The following is a 13,935-nucleotide window of genomic DNA, read 5'->3' as shown; positions in this document are numbered from 1 at the left end:
GATATTTTTTATATTTTTTTTCCCCACAAAAATAATATAAATAATTGAATACAACTTTCCTCTTTTATCATCCCACCCTGGTGGCGATCCGGCTCCCATATGTTCTTTATTGGTGATATTCCTTGTAGGTCCTTTCCTCATACTTGGTACTAATGGATCCTCTTGAAATCCATTCAGAACTTCAACCACAGTCATACTATTTTTAGGTCATAATTATTTTTATTTTTTATATATACAATTTTTCATATATTTTTTTATTCTATATTTTAATAAACAAAAAATTTTTTTTAATAAACAAATTTATATATATATATATATATATATATATATATATATATATATATATATATATATATATATATATATATATATATATATATATATATATATATTAGTCTTTTCCCAAGCGTATCTTCTTCCAGTATAGTGGTTCTGACTCTGGACTTGGAGTCTTTTCCCCCCTTTTTTTAACGGGTTCGGTATCTTTTTCATTTATCGTCATTTTTTTCCCTCCTTTCCTTTTCTTCTTTAATATAATGTCTTTCCTGTAACAAAAAACAAAAGAAAAAGCATTTAATATGATTGCAAATGGATTAATATACCCTGCGTAGTTCTAACCTGTGAACTTTGACATTTGTCCTCCTATCACATGCGCTTTTGGCGCCCAATTTCAAATAATGTATGTATATAACTGGAGATGGCTGTATCTGTTCACTTCATGTCATCCCCTGAGGAAGAAGTGAGACACTTCGAAACGCGTTGGGAATTAAACAGTTAAAACATTTCATGTTGTACCACTGAACTTTGTCAAGCAGTGCACAGTAAGTCCGAAAAATATCTTATCCATAAGGATCTCTATCCACATTGACACAGGCCACACATCGTCCAAAAGGGGCGCATCAAGTGACTAAAAAAATGTGGAAGGGGATTCCCCCACATAGTGGCTACGGGTAAGAAATTGGCATAGATTCTTGGCTCTACGGAAAGTAATTAGTGGCCTTTTGGGCAGTAGTTTGGCAATAATGGGGTCAGTTTTGAGGATTGACCAGGATTTAGAGAGGGCCGTATGAACTTCATCAGAATGAGAATTATAATTGGTAACAAACCTAATGGTTTTAGATCTATCCTCCGCCGACTCTCCCTTACATAAGAGGGAATTCCTGGAACTATACTTGGCGTGATGGTACGCCCTTTTAATAGTCCGCCGACTATAACCCCGTTCCAGGAAACTCACCTTAAGATCGATCGCCTGAGCTTCGAAATCCTCATTGGTAGAATATGGCAGAGTCTCAAAAACTACCCCATCGGCACAGCCCATGTCATATGGGCGGGGTGAGAGGAAGAGGCGTGCAACAACATGTTAGTGGCAATGGGTTTCCTATGTATGTCTGTTTGAATAATATCACCACTGTCACGTCTTAGGGTAACATCCAAGAATTCTATCCTATTTTGATCAAAGGAGAAAGTCAAATAGATGTTCTGATCATTACTATTAAGATGCAAAATAACGTTATGGAGAGATGAAATGGTATCCTGCCAGATCAGCAGGATATCATCGATGTAGTGTGTCCATAAGAGAACGCGGTCCATCGAACCCCGCTGATCTGACAGGAAGATGTCCCTTTCCCACAGACCCAGGAAAAAATTAGCATAGGAGGGGGCAAACGTGGTGCCCATTGCTTTTCCCTGGGTCTGCAGGAAAAAGACCCCTTAAAAAGAAAAAAATTATGCGCAAGTGTGAATTCCAATAGTTCTAAAATGAGAGCCCTCATACCTTCAGAAATATTGGAAGTGGTCAGGAAGAACTGGGTGGCATGTAAGCCATCACTACGTTTGATGCTGGTATACAGCGACTCCACGTCAACTGTAACCATCCACGTATCAGCGTCGAGGGCGAGTCCATCCACTTTTCGGAGGAGTTGGTTAGTGTCCTTAAGGAAGGAGGGAAATTCCTCAACCAATGGTTGCAACATGGAATCAATCCATTGGTTGACGCACTCCAAGTAGTTCCCACATCCCGAAACAATAGGACGACCTGGTGGAGTCTGTAGATTTTTATGAATCTTAGGGAGGAGGTAGAACGTTGGTATAGAGGACTCGCTCACAGTCAATGCTGTGGCCAGTTCTTTAGTAATGACCCTGGTCTTAGTGGCTCGTGACAAAATCTCCCTAAGTTGTGAAGCAAAGTCAAACAAGGGGTTGTATGTTAATTTTCTGTAACACGAGCCGTTAGAAAGTTGGCAAAAGGCCTCCCTTTCATACATGGTGTTAGGCCATATTACTATATTCCCCCCTTTGTCTGCCGGCTTAATCACAACCCCAGGGAGACTTCATAAGACCCCAAGACGCATTCAAGATTACAAATTTTATCCTTTACAGTACTAAAGTGAAAACCTAAAGGCGAAATTTCACGTGCTAAAGCCTCCTTAAGGCAGCATTCAGAGACCCCCACCCTCTTTCTGGGTGTGGGATCCCTAAACCCGCCCACAGGAGGAACAGCCTCCCTGCTACTCCTACACTCAGGCTCTGCTAAACTGTCATTAATAAACTTCATGAAATCCTGCTTAAAATTAGATATTCTATTGTCCCTACTCAATACAGGTAAATTATCATAAGATCTCTCACCCGTCCGGTCCAGGGGAAGATTCTCAGCAGGAGATTCCTCTTCAGCACTTGATGCTTCCTGAAGTGGAGGACACTGGCACCGCCAATCTTCTTTCCTCCTAGCCGGCGCTTCTTCATCCTCAGAGGAATCAATGACGTGCCAGGCTCCAGCCGCTGCAGTACATCCGTCCTCATCACTCCCTCCAGTCTCATGCGACAATGGGATCGAAGAGTACCCTGTCTGTACTGAAGTCGGGGCCACGGATCTCCCCCGGCGTCCCAGAGACTTGTTGGCACGGTGAGCTGTATCCTCTGACGCTGCTCTATGACATCCAGGACAGCAGGACTTGGCTCATGAATTTGGGGCAGGCGATGACTTCTTTCTAACACTGGTCTTCTTTCAGGACACAAGTGGCTGCTGCAAGTAAGTGCTAAGGGACTGCCCCTTTCGCTTAGGTTTTATAGCACCCTTTTGCCTGCACTTCTCTGCCACCGCTGGTCCCGTCTCTTCATCCCTAGACACGCTTTCAGCAGGCACTGCTCTTCTGTCTTCCAATGTTGATAGAGGCTCCACTTCTCCCAGACAGTTCTTTAGCCATTGTTCTCCGCCGACTTCCCAGGCTCTCTGCAGCATGCGCTCCAGGAGGGTCTCCATCTGTCTTCTGTCTCGATCCAACGATGACTGACACCAGTCAAGCTGATCCCTCCTTATATAGCATGTCAGTCCCACCTTCAATGACAGCTGCCAATCATATCTCACAAAAAAAAAACGGGAAACACCAACGGTCAGAACCAATTTGAATCTGCTCGTGCAGCGCGCACAGCTTACACATATGACCTTTTTACATATAACTGTGACTGAAATACACCATTAATAAACTCTCTTCATAGGACTTTATCATTATAATAGAAATCATTTGTTTAGAAGTCTGTGCGACCATGTACCCCCCCAGTCCAGAACTGCGGGGCCCCTCATTGTTGTGGCCTGGAGAATCATGCTTCCAGGTCATTTGCCACAAACTCTGTACTCTGACAAAATATAACTTTTATTTATTAATATAAAATACCCAAAAGTGCAGATAAACCAAAAACCACCCCCACTAGATACATATAATATAAACATATAAATAGAAGAGCCTGCGCCCCACCTACACTAACCTGTTATTGGGCTGGTGGGAGGATACCATCATTTTTGGTGAGGAAAGATCATCCTGGTGTTGCCCCAGATAATGTTCTGGGGTTGCTACATTGACGATATCCTTATTCTGTGGACAGAATAAGATTCGTCCGGGATCTAAATAACAATACTATAGGTCTTAAATTTACCTCCAAGATTGCTGGCAATTCAATTTTCTGGATATTAATATCAGAAAAGAGCAAAGGCCACCTACAGACCAACATCTGTGTAAAACTTACCTCAAACAATCTGCTTAGATGGAACAGTCATGATCCCTTCAGTCTCAGACGGGGGATCCCTAAGGGACAATATCTAAGACTCAAGAAGAACTGTTCCTCCACATCATAATATACACCCAAGCACGAGAACTTATGGATAGGTTACTGGATAGGGGTTATCCCAGAGCAGTCCTTCAAGAAGCTTTCAAGCATGATGAATCACGAACAAGAACCTTTCTAATACAACCAACTGAAAAAAAAACAAGGACCCCTTTCTGAGGATAGGGAATTCTGAGGACAGTTCCCATGAGGTTAGAAATATCAATAGACATTGGGGTATCGTTATGGCAGACACAGATATATGCGAATTCTTACCAGCTACACCTGCCATTCAGTTTAGGAGAGGGAGATCTGTGGGTGATCAACTTCTACACAGTACCAATGTACCCTATTAAAAAAAAGGTACTTGGTTAGATAGGAGACAGTTGATGAAAAATTTGGTTCCATTATTTAACTACATATTTTAACAGAGCGTCTTTTTTTACTCTATGTTCCCTACTACAATGGCCAAATATTCTTTTGCCTCTGTTTTTGCACCTTTGACACGCAGGGCTCCACTTCTGGCCATGCACAGTTGTTTGAATGCAAATGGAACGCACAGATCTAATGTGTGACATGCACATAGCAGTCCTGAGATCTGAGCCGAAGCATACTATGACACGACTGGTTGCGCTTCCGGTCAGATTCCTGACCCGTAAAAGGACTATATACTTCACAGCATTTATGGAGGACACACCAGTACAGGTGAAATGGGGGTTTGTTTTTGCATTATATAATGGTTAGCTTTGCCATTAGCATTTAGGCACTTGCATGATCTGGACTTCATGTCATCCGGTATTATATGGACAACGGATGGCTCAGTAGTCCTTTTTCTTCACCGTATTTTTACCATCATCTCACGATGAATCTCATTTGAGGTGAAACTCGTCGAATGATATAGTTTATGAACAGTTTGTATGAGTGTTGTGGCTTATAAACAGCTCATTATGTTCTAAATATTATGGTCTATAAAATGTTTCCTGTATGATGTTGAACAGCTCTCCCATGGTGGTGGTTTTTGTTTGACTGCACTTTTGGGTATTTTTATTTTATTAAGTAAAAGTTATATTTTAGTAGTTTTGTCAAGAGTATAGAGCTTCTACGGTGAAAAATAAAATCCAAGAACAATGGTGGAATCAATTTTTTTTTGGCATTTACCCCTTTAACCTTAATTGGATCCCCCCCTCCATTTCTATTGAATTACTGTTAAAAACTTTACTTTAACTGTAGACCTAGTTCAGCTTCCAGATTAATACAATTGTTTCAGCCTCGACATTGTGTGAGCTACAGTAGTGTTCAAAACAAAAACAGTCCAAGACGACTAACCGGATTAATCACCGTTTTTGGTATAAACTATATTACCGCGTCAAACAATTTAGCAGTTGGTACAGTAGATGCTAAGAAAACCAACAGACTCCGCATTCATGATCTGCATGTGTTTGAATCCGTGTATTAGAATAATTGAAGTGTGGAGTTCCATTAGTGGGTCAATTATTCTTTGAAGAAACGGGTGTGACTCAGATGACTCTTATTTAAGGGTGAAGCAAGACATGTTGTCCATGTAGTTCTCCTTGAAAGCCTGCAAAATATGGGTCATTAGAGACCTTGTTAATAAGAACAGTGTATTTTGATTAAAAATTTGATTAGAGAGGGTAAAACTTAAAGTGAAGACAATGATAGACTGTTCAGCTAAAATGATCACCAACGCTTTGAAATGGAAAACAAATCAGAGATGTGAAAGAAAACAGAGGACTACCATTCCAATGGATGGAAGAATAGCCAGAATGGCAAAGGCTCCTCCAATGATCAGCTCCAGGATGATCAAAGACAGTCTCAAGTTACCTTTGAGAACTGTGACAGAAGACGCCTGTGTGTACCTAATCTCTTAGCAAGAAGTCCCCGCAAAATCTCACTGTTAAAAAAAAAAGAAAAAAATTCAAATGTACTGAAGTGGATACAATTTGCCAAAGAACACATCAACTGGCCTAAAGAGAAATGGAGAAACATTTTGTGGACTGATGAAAGTAATTTTGTTCTTTTTGGGTAAAAGGGCCATAGCCAGGTTGTCAGACGATCCCTAAACACCTGAGCAGCATGGTGGCTCAGTGGTTAGCACTGCAGCCTTGCAGCGCTGGGATTCTGAGTTCAAACATCTGCAAGGAGTTTGTATGTTCTCCCTGTGTTTGCGTGGGTTTCCTCCGGGTACTCTGGTTTCCTCCTACATTCCAAAGACTACATACTGATAGGGAATGTAGACTGTGAGCCCCATCGGGGACTGTGCCGATAATGTGTGCAAACTGTAAAGCGCTGCAGAATGTTGGCGCTATATAAAGATTATTAATAAACTCTGCAGGACAGTGAAGCATGCATGATGGTGTATCATATGTGCATGTTTCTCTTACTATGGTGCCAGACTTATTTATCACATACAAAGGATCATGGACCAGTTTGCATATTAAAATATTTCATGAGGTCATGTTGCCCTTGTAAAAGGCGTTTCAACAAGACAACGACAATAAAGACACCAGTAAAGGAGCAATAACTTGGTTCTAGTCCAATAAAATTGAGGTTATGGAGTGGCTAGCCCAATCCCCAAACCTTAATCCGATAGAACACTTGTAGGGTGACATTAAAAATGCCATTTCTGACACAAAGCCAACAAATGCCAAAATATTTGTGGGATTTCATCAAAGCATCCTGGGCTGGAATAACAGGTGACAGAAGTTGGTTGACGCTATGAAATATATATGTGAAGCAGTTCTAAAACAAAAAAAAAAAAAAAAAACTGTAGGTATACAACTAAATATTAGGTTAGTGATTCACAGGAATGCTAAATCCACAAAAAAATTACATAATGTGAGTTTATAAAGACACATGCAGATCCTTTTTTTTTAAATTAACAGCACAATGTTCTTTTGTTTTTGTAAAATAGTTAATTCTGGCGCCATTTATTCCATGACACTTTACATGTGAGGAGGGGTATACATAATAAAAACAAGTACAGTAGTTAAAAACTATATACATTTCACGTCATGTTTTGAATTAGCAGTGTGCAATGTTCACAATGCATGAAAATAAAAACTAGTATAAAGATTGTGATTAACATGTTTTTGTATATACTACTATTACTTTGAACACTACCGTGTATAAATAATTCAACAGCACCATTGTCCCAGATATATAACGTGGAAAATGTGAAAGCCTGGATAAACCCAGACGACCCCCTCTGATTGCAGTCACACCTGAGTTACTGTTATGGCATAAAGATTTTACACATTTCTGCTATAAAAAGGTACTGTGGGAGAATACGAAGATACGAATTGTATTCTGGGACATAGATGGACCAGAATTTACAATATTTGAAACAATAGATGCATACTTTTTAATCTTTGGGAAAAGCTTTTAGTAGCAGCAGAAGTTAGATGGTAATATGTATAAGAAAGTAATATACGCAATTATGGCAAGATTGTACGAATATGCATGGAATGGTATCAAAGATGTTCAATTTTCATATAAAAGGTTTTCCTTTATTAAAGAATGTTTCACATTACAAAAAATAAACTTTTTTTTTTCCATTAACACCCATCTGGGTATTGTATATGTAAATGTCAGAATTAAAACATTGCTTAATTCTACTCAGTTTTTTTATTTTATTTTTTTTATTACAGCCATACCTCCCCCCCTAAAAAAGAAAAGACAAAAACAGACATGACATTTTTCACCAATGGACCTTTTTTCATGAGTTTTGGTCACCTGAGGAACAACGTGCTGCACCAGCAGTGACAACAGCCGCTGTAGGAGATCAACTTTAAAACACATATATAAATAACAAATCCATTGTAATCAGTATAAGTAAATTATATTAAAAAAACAAACAACTTATTTACAGTGTAGTACAGGTTTTTTTTTGGCTTTTTTCAGTATTGTTGCAGTAATCTGGCCCAGAAACTGCACATTTCGTTTTTTTCAAACATACATGAACAGGAGCCATTTTTATTGCAGCCAATGAGGTTTTATTTTTTAGCACACAACTGTAAATTGTTAAAAAAGAGAAGTCGTCAGTACGATTTTGTAATGTGAAGACATGGTTGTACTGGTGCGGCGATACCGATTACATTGATACCTTTGGTGATGAAATCCGCTTTGTGGTTTTTCTTTAATCAGCATTTGATGTTTTCTGCCAATTTGATTTCGGTGCACAGGGGCTGGACTGTGCCCTGGTCTTCTCTCGGTCTGATTCCCTAGCCGCTCTATACTTTGCTGAGATCTCAAACAGGAGGCAGTCAGTCAGTGACTTATCACTCAAAGAGCAGAGGCAGGCAGAAGAGAGGAGAAGACCCAGTGCACGGGGCACCCCCTATGTCCTGAAATTTAGAAAAATCCAAAGGCTGATTACAGAAGAAGCACAAAGCGGATTTCTTCACCAAAAGGTATCAATTTAACCAGTATTAGCAGCCCCAGTACAGCCATGCCGGTACATTACAAAATTGTGCCAACAGGTTCCCTTTAACTGTAATCTTTTTGGCAACATTAGTTTTAAGAAAGTAATCCCAAGGTGTTCCTTTGTCCAGTTTAAATTAAATACAGGGTGGGCCATTTATATGGATACACCTAAATAAAATGGGATGGTTGGTGACCCAGATCGGCACTCTGAATTTGCAGAATGGGCAAAACAATAATTGGGAACAGGACCCTCAGTTTACACAGAACATTATGTTCAGTGATGAGGCAAACTGTTTTGGGTGGGCCATTTATATGGGTACACCTAAATAAAATGGGAATGGTGACAGTTTTCTTGTGTAGGGTGTCTTGCATTGAAATCTGCTGCAATGACCCGGGTACTGTGTTCACCAGACATCAACACAATTTCTATCCGCTCCTCACGTGTTAACCTCTGCGACATGTCAATGGCTGTAGACAAAGAGAAACTTGTAAATAACTCATGAAAGAATAAAGTTACGTTAAAACCAAGCACACCATTGCTTTTCTTGTGAAATCTAATATATAAAGCTCAAAGTGTGTGTGTATGTATGTATGTATGTATGCATGCATGTCCTTCCAGGATAGGCATCCGCGCCGTCGCAGCTACAGCCACAAAATTTGGCAGTCACACGTCTGGACCCCAAGAGCGTCCTAAGCTATGTTGAGGCACAATTTTAACCCCGCGCGTTCCAATTCACCAATTTTGCCCCTATCTACATACTGGGGAAAAAGTGTGTCAAGCCCCGCCCCTCATTATGTCATAATGCCCCTATTTGCATACTAGGGAAACTGTGCGTATCAAGCCCTGCCCCTCATTATGATGTCACAATGGTTGCCATGGCGACGCTGATGTCATCATAGGTTGCAAGCCCTGCCGCCGCTCATTATGATGTCATAATGGTTGACTATGGGATGGACGATATGTATGACGGGTATATGGGCACGGGACTATGGGATGGCGGATATGTATATGGGCACGGGACTATGGGATGGAGGATGTGTGATGGGTATATGGGCACGCGACTTTGGGATGGCAGATATGTATATGGGCACGGGACTATGGGATGGAGGATGTGTGATGGGCACTGGACTATGGGATGGAGGATGTGTGATGGGCACTGGACTATGGGATGGAGGATATGTATGACGGGTATATGGGCACAGGACTATGAGATGGCGGATATGTATGATGGGTATATGGGCACGGGAAGGAGGATATGTATGATGGGTATATGGGCATGGGACTATGAGATGAAGGATGTGTGATGGGTATATAGGCACTAGACTATGGGAAGGCGAATATGTATGATGGGTATATGGGCACAGGCCTATGGGATCGTGGATATGTATGATGGGTATATGGGCACGGGACTATGGGATGGAGGATAATTATAATTTGCTATAACTAACCACAGTTAGTTACTATTTCCGGGCAGCGCCGGGCTCTTCAGCTAGTTCTCAATAAGTTGACATGTCACATGACCCTCTTCCCATTGAAAAAAATAAAGTTGGATCCAAAATAGCCAACTTCAAAATGGCCGTCATGGTCACCACCCATCTTGAAAAGTTTTCCCCCTCCCATATACTAATGTGCCACAAACAGGAAGTTGCTATCAACCATTCCCATTTTATTTAGGTGTATCCATATAAATGGCCCACCCTGTATATCTCTCCAGTTCCTCTCCAAGACAAATTATGTTATGCAATGTATCATAGAAAGCTATCATAGCTCTTCAAAATATCATCTCAATGAGATGACAATCCACATACAAAATTCAATAAAAACATTTCACAGTAAAGAATTTAAAGAGGCTGTCCACTACTTTTATGTTGATGACCTATTCTTAAGATAGGTCATCAATGTCTGATCAGCCAGGGTCCGACACCCCTGCTGGTCAGCTGCTATCGGTCTTCTGATAGTACCCTGCAGTGGCCACTACACAGCCACCTCCTATTGATTTGAATAGGAGGAAAATATGTAGTACCAAGAGGCCGCCGCCAACACCGGTAACAGCTGATCGGGAAGTGGTGGTAGAGGGGGGGGGATTGCAAGGTGTCGGATAGGTCATCAATGCAAAAAGTAGTGGACAACCTCTAAAAAAAAAAAAAAAAAAAAAAAAAGGACCCGGAAGAGTTGTAAAATATAAAACTTTTTTCCATTGGTTAAAAACTTGTAGGATTGAAAGTGTAGACTACTGGCTATTAAAGTTTCTATAGACGAACATAAGGCAAAGCTTAATGGTAATTTGAAATGTGCCCATTGAAAAACTCTAGTTTGGTGAACAGGAAGAAGTATTAAAAAAAAAAAAAAAAAGCATTCATACATCTCAAAGCATTACAATGTCTATGGTGGCAAAGGCAGCATTACAGAATTGTGCTTTTAAGTAGTAGGAATACCAACCTTTCTAGTCATTTGTGCAGTATTGGCACCAACTAATCTAGTAATTATCGTATTAAACATTACTACATTAAGAAAAAAAAAAAAAAGATTTCAAATAGAATCTGTCACCAAAGCCAGCACTGATCGGACAGTGCGATTCTGTAGGGACAACTCCATCCAGTAAAATTATTTTGTCATAAATTGATTGATACATTTCTAGGAATAGCCCAATACAAACTTGTATGAAAAGATGCCCCTGAATTGGTACATTTTAAGCAAACTGGCACTCCAGACATCAGTGTAGCATACTATTTTAGTAATTTTTAAAATTTAAAAAGGTCAATTCTTTCATTTACGTAATGTGATGTGGTCAAATCTAGTAAGAAAAAAAAAAAAAACTCACTTAAAAGGATCTTGTCACCTATAAAAAAAAAAAAAAAGCCATTTACCTGCATATGCAGTGTTATTCTGCAGGTAAATTGTCTATGTGCTTCGAGGCGGCCTGTAGGCAGACCTTTCCTTGTTTTCTCTGGCTTAGAGCAGGAATATAAAACTTTGCCTACATTCCCGCCCTGGAGCACGGGCATATCATTAACTGAAAACTTCTAACACTGATTACACAAGACGGATGCCATCACCCCAGGTATCATTTTAATCAGTATAACAGCGCCGACCTGACAGTGCCTGTAGTTTACTTAGCAAAATCCTGCCGACAGGTTCGCTTTAATTTTATTGGGGCCAAGCGTAGGGTATGAGAAGATGGTGTCCAAATAGTAGACAACGTCTTTAATTCTAGTCACTCAAATTATACATTACATTAAAATATAAACACTAAGAAAATATGGTAATATAACATTTAAAAAAAGAAATAATTTAAAATTTAGGTCCAGAAAAAAAAACAAAAAAAAAAAAAAAACAAACTTCTAGTTCGTGGCACCCTCACAGATTTGTCACATCACAGTTATTACCCATCATATGAAATATGATATCATATGGATAACTCAAATGGTGAAATTACCTTCTTTGACGCATATACATTTCTCTAAGCACATGCTTTTTAATTGTCGTGTTGGCATTTTTAGACTCTGTTGGCTCTCATTGTATTTTGTCCAGCTTTTATTAAATGCCATTTACAGTCCACATTCAATTGTGTCTCTTCTGATGTTACAACTGTACAGGCGACTGCATAAAATCCCATCGTCTGTGCCAGAGAAGGAAATCCAACAATACTGCAGCACTCGGGTAAGAAGAGCTAGACAGGTGAGAAACACAAACTGCTATGATGACACCATCTTACAGTTTTAACGTTCACCAACACACTGGCCACTATCAAGGAATGTAAGCGATACTTTGACTAATGCAGTTGGGAACATCATCATGTGAAGTATTATTGAAGATTCCTCATCAGAAAGGAAACAATTGAGTATGGATAATAAACAATGAACATCTGTATTAACAAATGCCATGCAAAGGCAACATAGCCCAAGTCTGGCAATGTCTGGAAAGGGAAATATATGGCCAAATGTGGCACCTTATTGTATGCAAGTGAATACGCTTTTATCTCGCTGCACGCATATACTAAACCGAGAACTTTTTGCATATGGTGATGCTGGATTTTATTCAACTTTATTGCTTTAAAGGGTATTCTTTGGCTCTTGATAAATAATACTGCATAAACATACAAATAGTCAATCTTAAATGATTTGAAAAAAAAAAAAAAAAAAAAAGGAAAAAACGCGCAACTATTGTATACTACATTGTACTATTTAGAATGCTAGCCTTTTTTTGTGTTTTTTTTTTTTTTTTTAAAGCTCCGGTCTGGTGGTACAAAAGACGACTAGTATATTCATTGGCACCTAAAGCTTGTTGTGCAATAGGCCGAGTCCCCAAAACGTCAGATTAAATTGTTACAATATGGCAAATACAATTATTAAATTCGACAAGCCTTCTTAAAATTGTACTAAAAGTATTCCCATTTACAAATCTATCCTCAAATGCGCAGTAAAATTTTAAGAAAATGTAATAATCAGAACCTCAAACTTACTAGTTTCAAGTTGACAAACTCAACTAAATTTAAATTTTCTGATGAGTTTTGTCAATGTAGCGACCAAACAGAAAAATGCTTAAAAACGTGTTGTCCAACCAAATGGAACATTTACAAGTGTTTGAAATATACTACTTTTCATTACGATAGCTGCCCCCTGATGTCAAAGTTTCAGTGCCTGTCTGGCCCCCTGCCGGCTTCGATTGAACACAGAAAGGGAGCTCCCGAACTTCTGTGCCAGCATGGTGTGATCGGAGCCTTCTGTCCGGCTCAGGTTACTAGTTAAAGATTAGTCTCCAGGTCAAAAGTGAATAATTTTTTCCTCTTATTTTATTTCTGCTGCTCCCCAGAGTAAGCAGGTTTTTTTTTTATACGTCTGCCAGATTCCATATTTGGTGCTACTTTTTATGGTCTTCACTAAGGGGGAAGTCTTTAGGTTGCTCCTCAAGTTACACTTTGAGCACCTCCCTCTTGGTAAAATAAATCATCCTAAAAAAGCCCACATCTTAGTAAGAATATAGCAGATTTGAATAAAAGGGAAAACTGAATATTCAGGGGACAAGAAAGGATTAAATAAGAGCAAATGCTGGCCACTTCTGACTTGGCGACAGGTCCGCTTTAAGCCTGTTGAAACAGTGAAAGGAGGTATGGCTCTCAAACCTGAAAGAAGTGTGGACCTGAGCAAAAGTCAGGACATAGTAATTTGCATTTCCAATTCATTAAAACAAATTTTCAAATAGGGCTACAACCCCTTTAATATCCAAACTTAATAGTTTGCAATTGTGTCAAGTTCGGGTTTTCAACTCGCCCTTCTAATTCAGCGTTTAATCATACACATGGCCTTCTTGGTATTTTTTCCACCTTTTTTTTATCTTAGACTGCTTAAACTCAGAAGTATGAAGCTACAGAAGCAAAAATGCTAAATATTAGT

This window comes from Dendrobates tinctorius, unplaced genomic scaffold, assembly GCF_039654945.1.
Source record: "Dendrobates tinctorius isolate UK_male_01 unplaced genomic scaffold, ASM3965494v1 ptg000011l, whole genome shotgun sequence".
In the NCBI taxonomy this organism is placed as follows: Eukaryota; Metazoa; Chordata; class Amphibia; order Anura; family Dendrobatidae; genus Dendrobates; species Dendrobates tinctorius.
This window is presented reverse-complemented; position numbering follows the sequence as displayed.